This window comes from Giraffa tippelskirchi, chromosome 12 (assembly GCF_054371585.1).
Source record: "Giraffa tippelskirchi isolate mGirTip1 chromosome 12, T2T-mGirTip1v1.2.pri, whole genome shotgun sequence".
Taxonomy (NCBI): Eukaryota; Metazoa; Chordata; class Mammalia; order Artiodactyla; family Giraffidae; genus Giraffa; species Giraffa tippelskirchi.
The window spans coordinates 67115577-67126536 of NC_137286.1; the positions used below are offsets into that span (position 1 = coordinate 67115577).

At 54.5% G+C, this 10960-nt stretch overlaps 1 long non-coding RNA gene across 1 annotated transcript in view; it reads left to right on the plus strand.

The window, feature by feature from the left end:
* The window catches only part of LOC145530010 (uncharacterized), a 40323-nt gene extending 36901 nt beyond the window's left edge, over nt 1–3422 (plus strand). Inside the window, exon 6 of the long non-coding RNA XR_014071409.1 lies at nt 1458–3422. This is a non-coding gene — a long non-coding RNA (uncharacterized LOC145530010). The remainder of the gene's footprint in view (nt 1–1457) is intronic.
* Nucleotides 3423–10960: the final 7538 nt, after the last annotated feature.

The window sequence follows — 10960 nt, forward strand, 5'->3', positions numbered from 1 at the left end:
GTCACACAGGCCTGAGGGAGTGCAACTAGACTGTTGTTTCTTCAGGCCCTCAGTGCTGGACATCATCCGGGATACTCTGTGTGTGTCTTCCTCAGTCTAGTGTCCCTTCAGACCTTTCCCTAGTTTTCACAGGCTTGTCGTGTTGGTGTTCTTTGTCTGTTTGGAGACACATCCTTGAGAAGCTTTGTGTTTCCACTCATTCGTCTCGCGATGTATGACCTGTCTTTTGCTTTTGTAATGAGGTCTTTCCCACAGTAGATATCTTTGATTTTGCAAAGTCCACTGTATTCTCTGGGTTGTTTTGTGGGCTGCCTTTTTGTTTTGTGTGTGAAGACTCAAAGCACGTGTCCGGTTTCTGCTCATTGTTCTTCTAGATTTGTGACAAGTTTTCATGGAAACTTTGTCTAGGGATAACTGGAAGTGAACTCGGTGTAAGGTGTCAAGTCTCCATCTCCATTCATGTCATGCCCTGCAGTTTCCAATTCCCTGTTCCTGAGTGGTTTTGGAGACCTTGTGGGAAGTTTGGTTGCATCGGAGTTTGCGTTTCCACCTTGAGTAGATTCCCACTGTTCTGCCCTCAGGGACACTGTCAAGGGGGAGTGAGGAGCAGCCTGCACTTCCAGCAGTGACCACACGGTGGGGCGAGTGCTGCTCTCCCCTCTGGGAGCCCCAGGCCACAGGCATCCCAGTGAGGAGCCAGCTCTGTGCTCAGCTGAAAGGAGTTAGTCTCTCAGGAGCCTCTGAGCCCTTGCCTTTGGATCACCCAGGGTGGGCATTTGCTGTGACAGAAAAAAATTGCCCTGAATTCCATGGACGGAAGAGCCTGGCTGTGTAGAGTTCGTGAGTTGCCGTGAATCAGACACAACTGAGGACACAAAAATTCAATAGACTAAAACACTTTTTGGGGGTGGGGGGAGTGAAAGGGGGTGATGTGGGGTTTTTTGTCTTATATAATAGCCGAGGGAAATCTAGTTTAAACCTAAATTCACATAGATGGGAAAGGTATAGCTCTCCGTCACCCTATTAAAAAAAAAAAAAACGTCTTAACTTTTCTGAAAGCTTATTTAGTAGCTTCCTTGAGCAGTTCATTGTGAAGGATTTTTTTTTTTCTGTGACATTGGCCTCATTAAAAAGTACGGTTTGCCTTTACTGGATAATTTTGTTCATTGGTTTGTTAGGGAATCTTGGTAATATTTGAGTTTCCTGGGGAGTATGGTCACATGACCTGGCCCTGGCCAATCGGTGCGTTCCACCTCCCTGGCCACTGTGATTGGCTCCGGACTGGGGCAGTGCCCAATCGGGGCCCGGGGCCGGGCCTCACGTTGGAAGCCAGGGGAAGACGAGCTCTCGTTCTGCTGGGGTAGGGGAAGGGGTGGGGCCGGGGGAGGTCAGGCTCCAGCAGTGGGAGGGGCTTGAGGTCCGCCTGCGGCAGTTGGTGACCTTCCTGCTCCCCTCAGGGCAGAGCCGCCGGCCTGAGAATGAGGGCGCTGCTGAGCCCAGGGGCTGGGATGGCCCGCTGCTGCTGTGGTCCCAGAGCTCCACCCGAGACCTGAGGGAGGCCGTCTGCCCGTGAGTCCTCTCCCGCTTGTCTGTCAGCTTGTTTGAACCATGCTGGGTTTTCTGCCCAGCTGGCTAAGGGGAGTCCCTGGAAATGCAAGGGTGTGGGTTTTGGCAGACTTCAGGGAAGACATGCCAGATGAGCCTGGGAGACTCCAGCTTAATCTGGATTCAGGAGATATCTCTTCGGGCCAGCTAGTAATTGTAGGATAAGCCTAATGAGTCTTCACAGGATGAAGAGAGTAACGTGCCAAGGTAGCAATCGATGTCCTCATTCGAGAGGATGAAGCTGGTGCTCAGAGAAGGGGGGAACATGGCCAGAGCAAGGAGGTGTGCACCCAGACAGAACCCCCAGATCCGGCCATTTGAGCTCAGGGAGGCCACTGGTGTGGCTTGTCCCTGTAGCAGGCGCCGAGGCACGCAGCCCACCCTGATTCCTGCGGGGGCCTGACTTGGGAAGTGCCATCTGGTAGCTTTGAGACTCACCAAACCAAATTGCACTGGAGAGAGGAAGGACACCTTCCTTCATCCACCCCCCACCCCCGCCGGATTCCCACATACCCTGACCCCTTTCTCTTGATTTCGGAGCCATTTCCAGAGTCCCGCTCATATGACCTCATTCGAAGTGCACTGTGGACGAGCTGCCATCTGCAGCTGCTACCACAGCAGCCAAGGGCTTTAGCTCCCGAGTACCTCCCTTCCTTTGGAACTTGGGGGCCCTCTACTCCCCACTTGCACACCACAGACCTTTGCTGAGGATTGTGGGGACCCTCACTCAGTTTGCAGCACGTTGTAGCCATCCCTGTCCTCTCAATACCTCCCTTGCCACTCAGCTTGTGAGCCCCTTTGGAGCAGCGTGGCCCACCTGGCTGCAACGGAAGAGACACAGCTGACAGTGAAACAACAGCTTAGATCTGACAGCCGGAAAGCTCTGTCAAAAGGGACCTCCCTCTTCACACCGTAGAGGCCTTAGGAGCCGCCAGGCTTTCGGAACCAGTGCTGGGGCCAAAATGACCCCACAGCCGTTTTCCTTCCTGGGGAGGGTTCTGGCTCGAGTGGGAATGGCTCAAGTCTCCTAAGGTTCTGAAAGCCCACTGTGTGCAGATTCACGGTACACAGAGAGGAGAAGGTGGAGTCCTGCCCTGGAGGTGGTCACAGCTCACGGATGAGCCAGGCAGGCAGGCAGGCAGGCAGGCAGGGCATGAGAACACCTGAGCTGCCTTCATGAGTGAATGGTGTGGGAGCAGAGGAAGAGAAGCCGGTCTGCTCCCTCATGTGGTGCCCAGGGCAGATTGTCCCCAGAGGAAACCCTTACGACGGTGAGGACTCTCACTGCTGTTTCCCAAGGGGTTCCGTCGGTGCGTGTCTTCCCCGGAGCGGTCAGGCCGTCTCTAAAGTACACTGGCCATGGGCATTGCCTCTCCTTGGAACTACCCACGTGTTTCTCTTTTTTATGGAACAGTGATTTTTCTAGAGGGGTTCTGGGCCACAAGGTTGTTGGGTCATTTTCTAGCCTTCTGTCGTGAAGAACGCTTTCCTGGGCGTTGGGGTGGTTTGTTGTTCCAGCTCCCTTTCTTGGCTTCTTTTGGGAGCTGGTGCAACAAGAGGAGCTCAGCCTCTGCCTTCTGGCTGAGATGTCACCCTTCAAACAGCAATGCCTGCCTGGAGATAATGATGGCATTTGCCAAAAGGGCTTCGTTTGGCACATGATATCTTGAAAGGACGTACACCGTCCTGTCAGCTATCAAAGGCTAGTTCAAATGACATAAAAATGAGAACTCTCCAATGGAGTCTTACAGTAGGTGGAGAGTCCGAAAGAAACTCCTTCAGTCATTTCACTGAGAGTCATTGATTGGGGACACCAAGAATATAGGAAGGAATGCAGAAAGAAAAGCTGAAATTGTGTTCAGGATCGGGGGGAGGGATGAACAGGGCGTGCTTGCCTTGAATCCAGGCTTTGTTGGGGGGTGGGGCATAAAGATCAAACGGGTCTGAAACCACAAAGTGGTGATGGTAACACAGTATCACCAGAGTTACACAACAGTGTTCCCAAATTGCAACAATGATGAAAAAGTTTACTAACTTAACCAACAAGTTCCCAACTTAACCAACAAAAATACAGGAAACCATACAAAAAATAAAACATCACCAGAAAGGTGGAAACAAACCAAATGCAAAGCAGTTCAGGGGAAAGGAACTCCATGTCCCCTGGGGGCAGACCGAGTTGACAGCGTCCACGGTGAGCCGACAGGGATGGAGGCGGCAGAGCCGACCGCTCCCCTGGACGTGGTGTTTCCGGCAAGGGCTCTGGGTCTCTGTCCAGAGCGGGGGCTCGTTCTTCCTGCAGGGGTGGGTGAGTCATCGTCGGCGTCTGGGTGTTGCGCGGGAGCCAGGGCAGGCTCTCCCTGCCGAAGCGGTGACTCCTCCTCTGCCTCGGGTTCTCCTGCCAAAGCCCGAGCAGGTACAGGTGCACGTGGAGGTGGAGGTTCTGGCTGAGGGGGTGGGACATCAGTGCCTGGGGCTGGGGGTCCTGCAGGCACGGAGATCCGATCTGCCCGGTGTGCTGGCCAGAACCCAGCTGGCCTGGTGTCTCTGCGAGGGCAAGTCTCGGTTCTCCATCTGCCCTCGGTGGATCCCTGGGTCCTGCACCTGGAGCCACCACCTCTGTAGGGACAGGTCTGGGAAGTGGAGCCTGGTTCCAGTTGGAGGCCAGTGCTAGAGCTGGGGGAGAAGCAAAGTTTGCCCACAGGCCAGCCTTGGCATGTGCGTATCCCGGGACAGAAAGCTTCCAAGAGATTCCCAAAGAATACCCAGGGTCGGATGTCTTTTGGGACTGAAGTGTGCAAGAAGGGGGTGGGGGTGTGAGGCCAGCGCTTGCTGCAGGCCCAGCAGCATCTTTCGGGGACTCGTCCCTGTGTAGCTCAGCACCCCCTCCCCACACACTCCCGTGCACCAGCCCCAGCGTCCTCACCTCTGTGCTCTGGCGTGCTGGGCTCCAGGTCCTCCTGCTGCCTCAGAGGCTGGGGTTCTCGGGACTCTGGGTCGGAGCCGGGTGTGCTGAGCTCCGTGGCAGCCTCAGACTGGGCCGCCGGGTGTATCCTGTGTGGTGTCTCGGCAGCAGGCCTTCCCCGCCTCCGCTTCGCCCCCGGTGGGGCTGATGCCTCCGTGGGCACGCTCACCTGGAGCCTGCACTGGGCCTCAGGGGCGGGGGGGTGGTGCTCCGACCCCTCCCTCCGGGAGGTGGACGGGGTGTCCCCGTCCTCGGCCTCATCACGTGGGAAGCTCTGCAACGACAGTGACCGTCAGCCAGCCATGCTGGGACTTTTCCGAGCTGGGCCTGGCCAGTGGAGCCGCTGCTTCTGCCTGCTCGAACTTCTCTTCCCAGAAGGGTCAGAGACGTGTGTCTGCTCAGATCCCCACCCGGGAGGAAAGAGACCCACCTGAGGGTGTGAGGCCAGCCTGGGCGGCCGGCGCTGCCCGCACTCTCCCCATCCCAGCCAGCCTGCTCTCCCCTGGGGTGTGGACACAACTTGCCCGCAGGCTTCTGACCCCACATCCGCCTGGGCTTCCTTGAGGGAGACACACCCCGAGAAACCCGCATCCACACACAGGCAAAGGACCCGGTGTTTCCGGGTGGCATGGGAGAAGTGGGCTGGCCCGGCCTGGGGCTCCCCGTGTTACCTTTCTGTTTCTCCGGGCAAAGGGCCAGAGGCCTCTCGGGGGTGCCCTGAGCCAACGTCGACAGGGTGCCCACGCACACTGCCTGTGAGCTCTCCTGAGGCCCCGGCCTCTGGGCAGGGGCAAACAGCAGAACATCCTGGCAGCAAGTGATCTGGCTGGGGGCTCCTCTCCGCTCTGGAGGCCTGGATACACGGGTTGCGGGTTCTGTTGGGTTCTGTTGCCGGCAGGTGACATCATTTCCTGGGGTTCGTGCTGAGGTCCCTTCCCCAAAACTTCCCAAGGGAATCTCTGGGTTTCTGACTGCTTGACCACTCCCCTTAGGCCATGTGCAGGCACAGTGACAGCCACACAGCCCAGCCCACAGCCCTGGGGAGGCCTGGGTGCAGCCAGGGCCTGAGCTCCGAGGACCCCGCTGCTCTCAGACCAGGCTCCTTCTTCTCATAAGTGGTGTGGCCCTGGACAAGCGTATGCCCCTCAGGGTTTCCCCAGTCTCTCCATCTGGAGAGTGGGGGTCATTCTCCCATCTGCTTCCTAGGTCTGTCGGCCTACGAGCAGCTCCATGCCTTTCCACCTGGGGCCGATATCACGTGGAGCTTGTGCGCTGAGACTTCAGAAAGAAAGACTCCATCCAGGGCTGACACAGCACAGAATGGGGCAGAACGAGGCCTGGATGCGCCGTGGTACCCAGGAAAAGGCACTCCCCCTCCTGAGTGTTTTGAGACCCCGCATCCAAGTTGGAGGCGCGAAAGGAAGACTCGAAGGTCTCCCTCTCTTATAGAAAAGAGTAGCCAACTTTCTGGTCCTCTGTTTCCATTGAGATTCTGTTCAAGTGTCCCAGCTCGGCTTCTGCGGGTGGCTGAGCTTCTAATGGCTCCCTGCGTTCTTGTCTTTTCCTCTCCAAACCTTCCGTCCTTTTCCCCCTTCTGGGGTGGATGGGCGCTGTCATTGCTTCTACCTTCGAGACAGATTGATGAAAAGTCTGGACCGTCGACTCCTTTCCTCTCTTTGGTTCCGTGTCTCTCTCTGTCTGTGTCCCTCTCTTTTCCCTTCTCGATTCAGTCTGTGTCTTCCTCTTTCTCTCTCGTGTGTGGATGGATGGATGCTAGGAATGCACATGTATATGATTAGATGAGGGTTATGTTTTAGGGATAGGTTAGAGGGAGAGAAAGGCTTTAGGTCGGAGTTGGTCATGGGGGAAGGGTCAAGGGTGGTGGTGGTGTTTCTTGGAATCTGAGTGCTGTGCATTCTTCGTCTCTTTCCATATGAACCCCTTCTCAGATACACCACTTGCAAGGAGTCTCTCATGTTCCGTTTCCCATCTTTTGCATTTCTGAATGCTTAGCTTCTCTGTTGTGAAGAGGTTCCATTGGATGGAAACCCATTGGCGTACTTCGTTTTCCTCTTTCCCTTACTTGAAGAGACCCATTTCTACCTCCGCCCAGCAAATGGCAAGGAGACTCTGATGTTAAGGAGCCTTTGACCTACGCTTCTTTCTAGCTGTCTCATGACATCAGTCTTTAGGGTGAGGTTTTTCCCCGATATTGAGGTGGTGTGAGATCAAAACCAATAGCGTTCTTCAGATGTAGCTGTCTGGTTTTCCCATGGACATTTATTGAAGAGGCTTTCTTGTTCCCATTTGGATATTCTCCCCTTTTGTGTCAGAGATGAGTTGACCATGGATGCCGGGGTTTGTTTCTGGACCCTCAACTTTATTCCATTGATCTGGATCTGTGTGTGTTGTTGTATTCCCAATAGCATACTGTCCTGCTGCTGCCGCTGCGCCTAAGTCATTTCAGTCGTGTCTGACTCTGCGCGACCCCATGGCCTGCAGCCTACCAGGCTCCTCCGTCCAGGGCGTTTTCCAGGCAAGAGTACTGGAGTGGGTCGCCATCGCCTTCTCCGATACTCTCCTGAGGATCCTAGTTTGGTCGTCTAATTTCCTTTCACACAACCTTGGATGTCCGTATCGGGGCTTTTTCGTCGGATTGTATTGACAATTTAGGCTCTTTTCTGTTTCCGTACCCCTTTTGCAATTCTTTGTTCGGTGCGAAAATGCATTGGCATTTTGGGAGGAATAGCATCGAAGCTGTGGATTGCCTTGTGGGGCTGTGACATCATTTTCCCAATAGGAATTCTTTCAAGCCCTGAGCACAGCTTCTCTTTCCAGTGGTTGGTGTGGGCTTGATCTTCCTTCTTCCATCTCTCGCCGTTTTGTGAGAACAGGTCCTTCCTTCCCTTCTGGGTTAGATGGACTCGTGGGTATCACTTCAGTGAATGGCATTGTCAGTGGGGGTGATAATTCCCTTCTCATTGGAAGACTTTGCTGTGAGTATTAGAAATGCAAGTGATTTCTCTTCCCCTTCCTCCCTGTCCATCTCTCAGAGCCACCGGGAAACAGAGGCCTCATCCAGGGTCACACAGGCCTGAGGGAGTGCAACTAGACTGTTGTTTCTTCAGGCCCTCAGTGCTGGACATCATCCGGGATACTCTGTGTGTGTCTTCCTCAGTCTGGTGTCCCTTCAGACCTTTCCCTAGTTTTCACAGGCTTGTCGTGTTGGTGTTCTTTGACTGTTTGGAGACACATCCTTGAGAAGCTTTGTGTTTCCACTCATTCGTCTCGCGATGTATGACCTGTCTTTTGCTTTTGTAATGAGGTCTTTCCCACAGTAGATATCTTTGATTTTGCAAAGTCCACTGTATTCTCTGGGTTGTTTTGTGGGCTGCCTTTTTGTTTTGTGTGTGAAGACTCAAAGCACGTGTCCGGTTTCTGCTCATTGTTCTTCTAGATTTGTGACAAGTTTTCATGGAAACTTTGTCTAGGGATAACTGGAAGTGAACTCGGTGTAAGGTGTCAAGTCTCCATCTCCATTCATGTCATGCCCTGCAGTTTCCAATTCCCTGTTCCTGAGTGGTTTTGGAGACCTTGTGGGAAGTTTGGTTGCATCGGAGTTTGCGTTTCCACCTTGAGTAGATTCCCACTGTTCTGCCCTCAGGGACACTGTCAAGGGGGAGTGAGGAGCAGCCTGCACTTCCAGCAGTGACCACACGGTGGGGCGAGTGCTGCTCTCCCCTCTGGGAGCCCCAGGCCACAGGCATCCCAGTGAGGAGCCAGCTCTGTGCTCAGCTGAAAGGAGTTAGTCTCTCAGGGGCCTCTGAGCCCTTGCCTTTGGATCACCCAGGGTGGGCATTTGCTGTGACAGAAAAAAATTGCCCTGAATTCCATGGACGGAAGAGCCTGGCTGTGTAGAGTTCGTGAGTTGCCGTGAATCAGACACAACTGAGGACACAAAAATTCAATAGACTAAAACACTTTTTGGGGGTGGGGGGAGTGAAAGGGGGTGATGTGGGTTTTTTTGTCTTATATAATAGCCGAGGGAAATCTAGTTTAAACCTAAATTCACATAGATGGGAAAGGTATAGCTCTCCGTCACCCTATTAAAAAAAAAAAAAAAACGTCTTAAGTTTTCTGAAAGCTTATTTAGTAGCTTCCTTGAGCAGTTCATTGTGAAGGATTTTTTTTTTTTCTGTGACATTGGCCTCATTAAAAAGTACGGTTTGCCTTTACTGGATAATTTTGTTCATTGGTTTGTTAGGGAATCTTGGTAATATTTGAGTTTCCTGGGGAGTATGGTCACATGACCTGGCCCTGGCCAATCGGTGCGTTCCACCTCCCTGGCCACTGTGATTGGCTCCGGACTGGGGCAGTGCCCAATCGGGGCCCGGGGCCGGGCCTCACGTTGGAAGCCAGGGGAAGACGAGCTCTCGTTCTGCTGGGGTAGGGGAAGGGGTGGGGCCGGGGGAGGTCAGGCTCCAGCAGTGGGAGGGGCTTGAGGTCCGCCTGCGGCAGTTGGTGACCTTCCTGCTCCCCTCAGGGCTGAGCCGCCGGCCTGAGAATGAGGGCGCTGCTGAGCCCAGGGGCTGGGATGGCCCGCTGCTGCTGTGGTCCCAGAGCTCCACCCGAGACCTGAGGGAGGCCGTCTGCCCGTGAGTCCTCTCCCGCTTGTCTGTCAGCTTGTTTGAACCATGCTGGGTTTTCTGCCCAGCTGGCTAAGGGGAGTCCCTGGAAATGCAAGGGTGTGGGTTTTGGCAGACTTCAGGGAAGACATGCCAGATGAGCCTGGGAGACTCCAGCTTAATCTGGATTCAGGAGATATCTCTTCGGGCCAGCTAGTAATTGTAGGATAAGCCTAATGAGTCTTCACAGGATGAAGAGAGTAACGTGCCAAGGTAGCAATCGATGTCCTCATTCGAGAGGATGAAGCTGGTGCTCAGAGAAGGGGGGAACTTGGCCAGAGCAAGGAGGTGTGCACCCAGACAGAACCCCCAGATCCGGCCATTGGAGCTCAGGGAGGCCACTGGTGTGGCTTGTCCCTGTAGCAGGCGCCGAGGCACGCAGCCCACCCTGATTCCTGCGGGGGCCTGACTTGGGAAGTGCCATCTGGTAGCTTTGAGACTCACCAAACCAAATTGCACTGGAGAGAGGAAGGACACCTTCCTTCATCCACCCCCCACCCCCGCCGGATTCCCACATACCCTGACCCCTTTCTCTTGATTTCGGAGCCATTTCCAGAGTCCCGCTCATATGACCTCATTCGAAGTGCACTGTGGACGAGCTGCCATCTGCAGCTGCTACCACAGCAGCCAAGGGCTTTAGCTCCCGAGTACCTCCCTTCCTTTGGAACTTGGGGGCCCTCTACTCCCCACTTGCACACCACAGACCTTTGCTGAGGATTGTGGGGACCCTCACTCAGTTTGCAGCACGTTGTAGCCATCCCTGTCCTCTCAATACCTCCCTTGCCACTCAGCTTGTGAGCCCCTTTGGAGCAGCGTGGCCCACCTGGCTGCAACGGAAGAGACACAGCTGACAGTGAAACAACAGCTTAGATCTGACAGCCGGAAAGCTCTGTCAAAAGGGACCTCCCTCTTCACACCGTAGAGGCTGTAGGAGCCGCCAGGCTTTCGGAACCAGTGCTGGGGCCAAAATGACCCCACAGCCGTTTTCCTTCCTGGGGAGGGTTCTGGCTCGAGTGGGAATGGCTCAAGTCTCCTAAGGTTCTGAAAGCCCACTGTGTGCAGATTCACGGTACACAGAGAGGAGAAGGTGGAGTCCTGCCCTGGAGGTGGTCACAGCTCACGGATGAGCCAGGCAGGCAGGCAGGCAGGCAGGCAGGGCATGAGAACACCTGAGCTGCCTTCATGAGTGAATGGTGTGGGAGCAGAGGAAGAGAAGCCGGTCTGCTCCCTCATGTGGTGCCCAGGGCAGGTTGTCCCCAGAGGAAACCCTTACGACGGTGAGGACTCTCACTGCTGTTTCCCAAGGGGTTCCGTCGGTGCGTGTCTTCCCCGGAGCGGTCAGGCCGTCTCTAAAGTACACTGGCCATGGGCATTGCCTCTCCTTGGAACTTCCCACGTGTTTCTCTTTTTTATGGAACAGTGATTTTTCTAGAGGGGTTCTGGGCCACAAGGTTGTTGGGTCATTTTCTAGCCTTCTGTCGTGAAGAACGCTTTCCTGGGCGTTGGGGTGGTTTGTTGTTCCAGCTCCCTTTCTTGGCTTCTTTTGGGAGCTGGTGCAACAAGAGGAGCTCAGCCTCTGCCTTCTGGCTGAGATGTCACCCTTCAAACAGCAATGCCTGCCTGGAGATAATGATGGCATTTGCCAAAAGGGCTTCGTTTGGCACATGATATCTTGAAAGGACGTACACCGTCCTGTCAGCTATCAAAG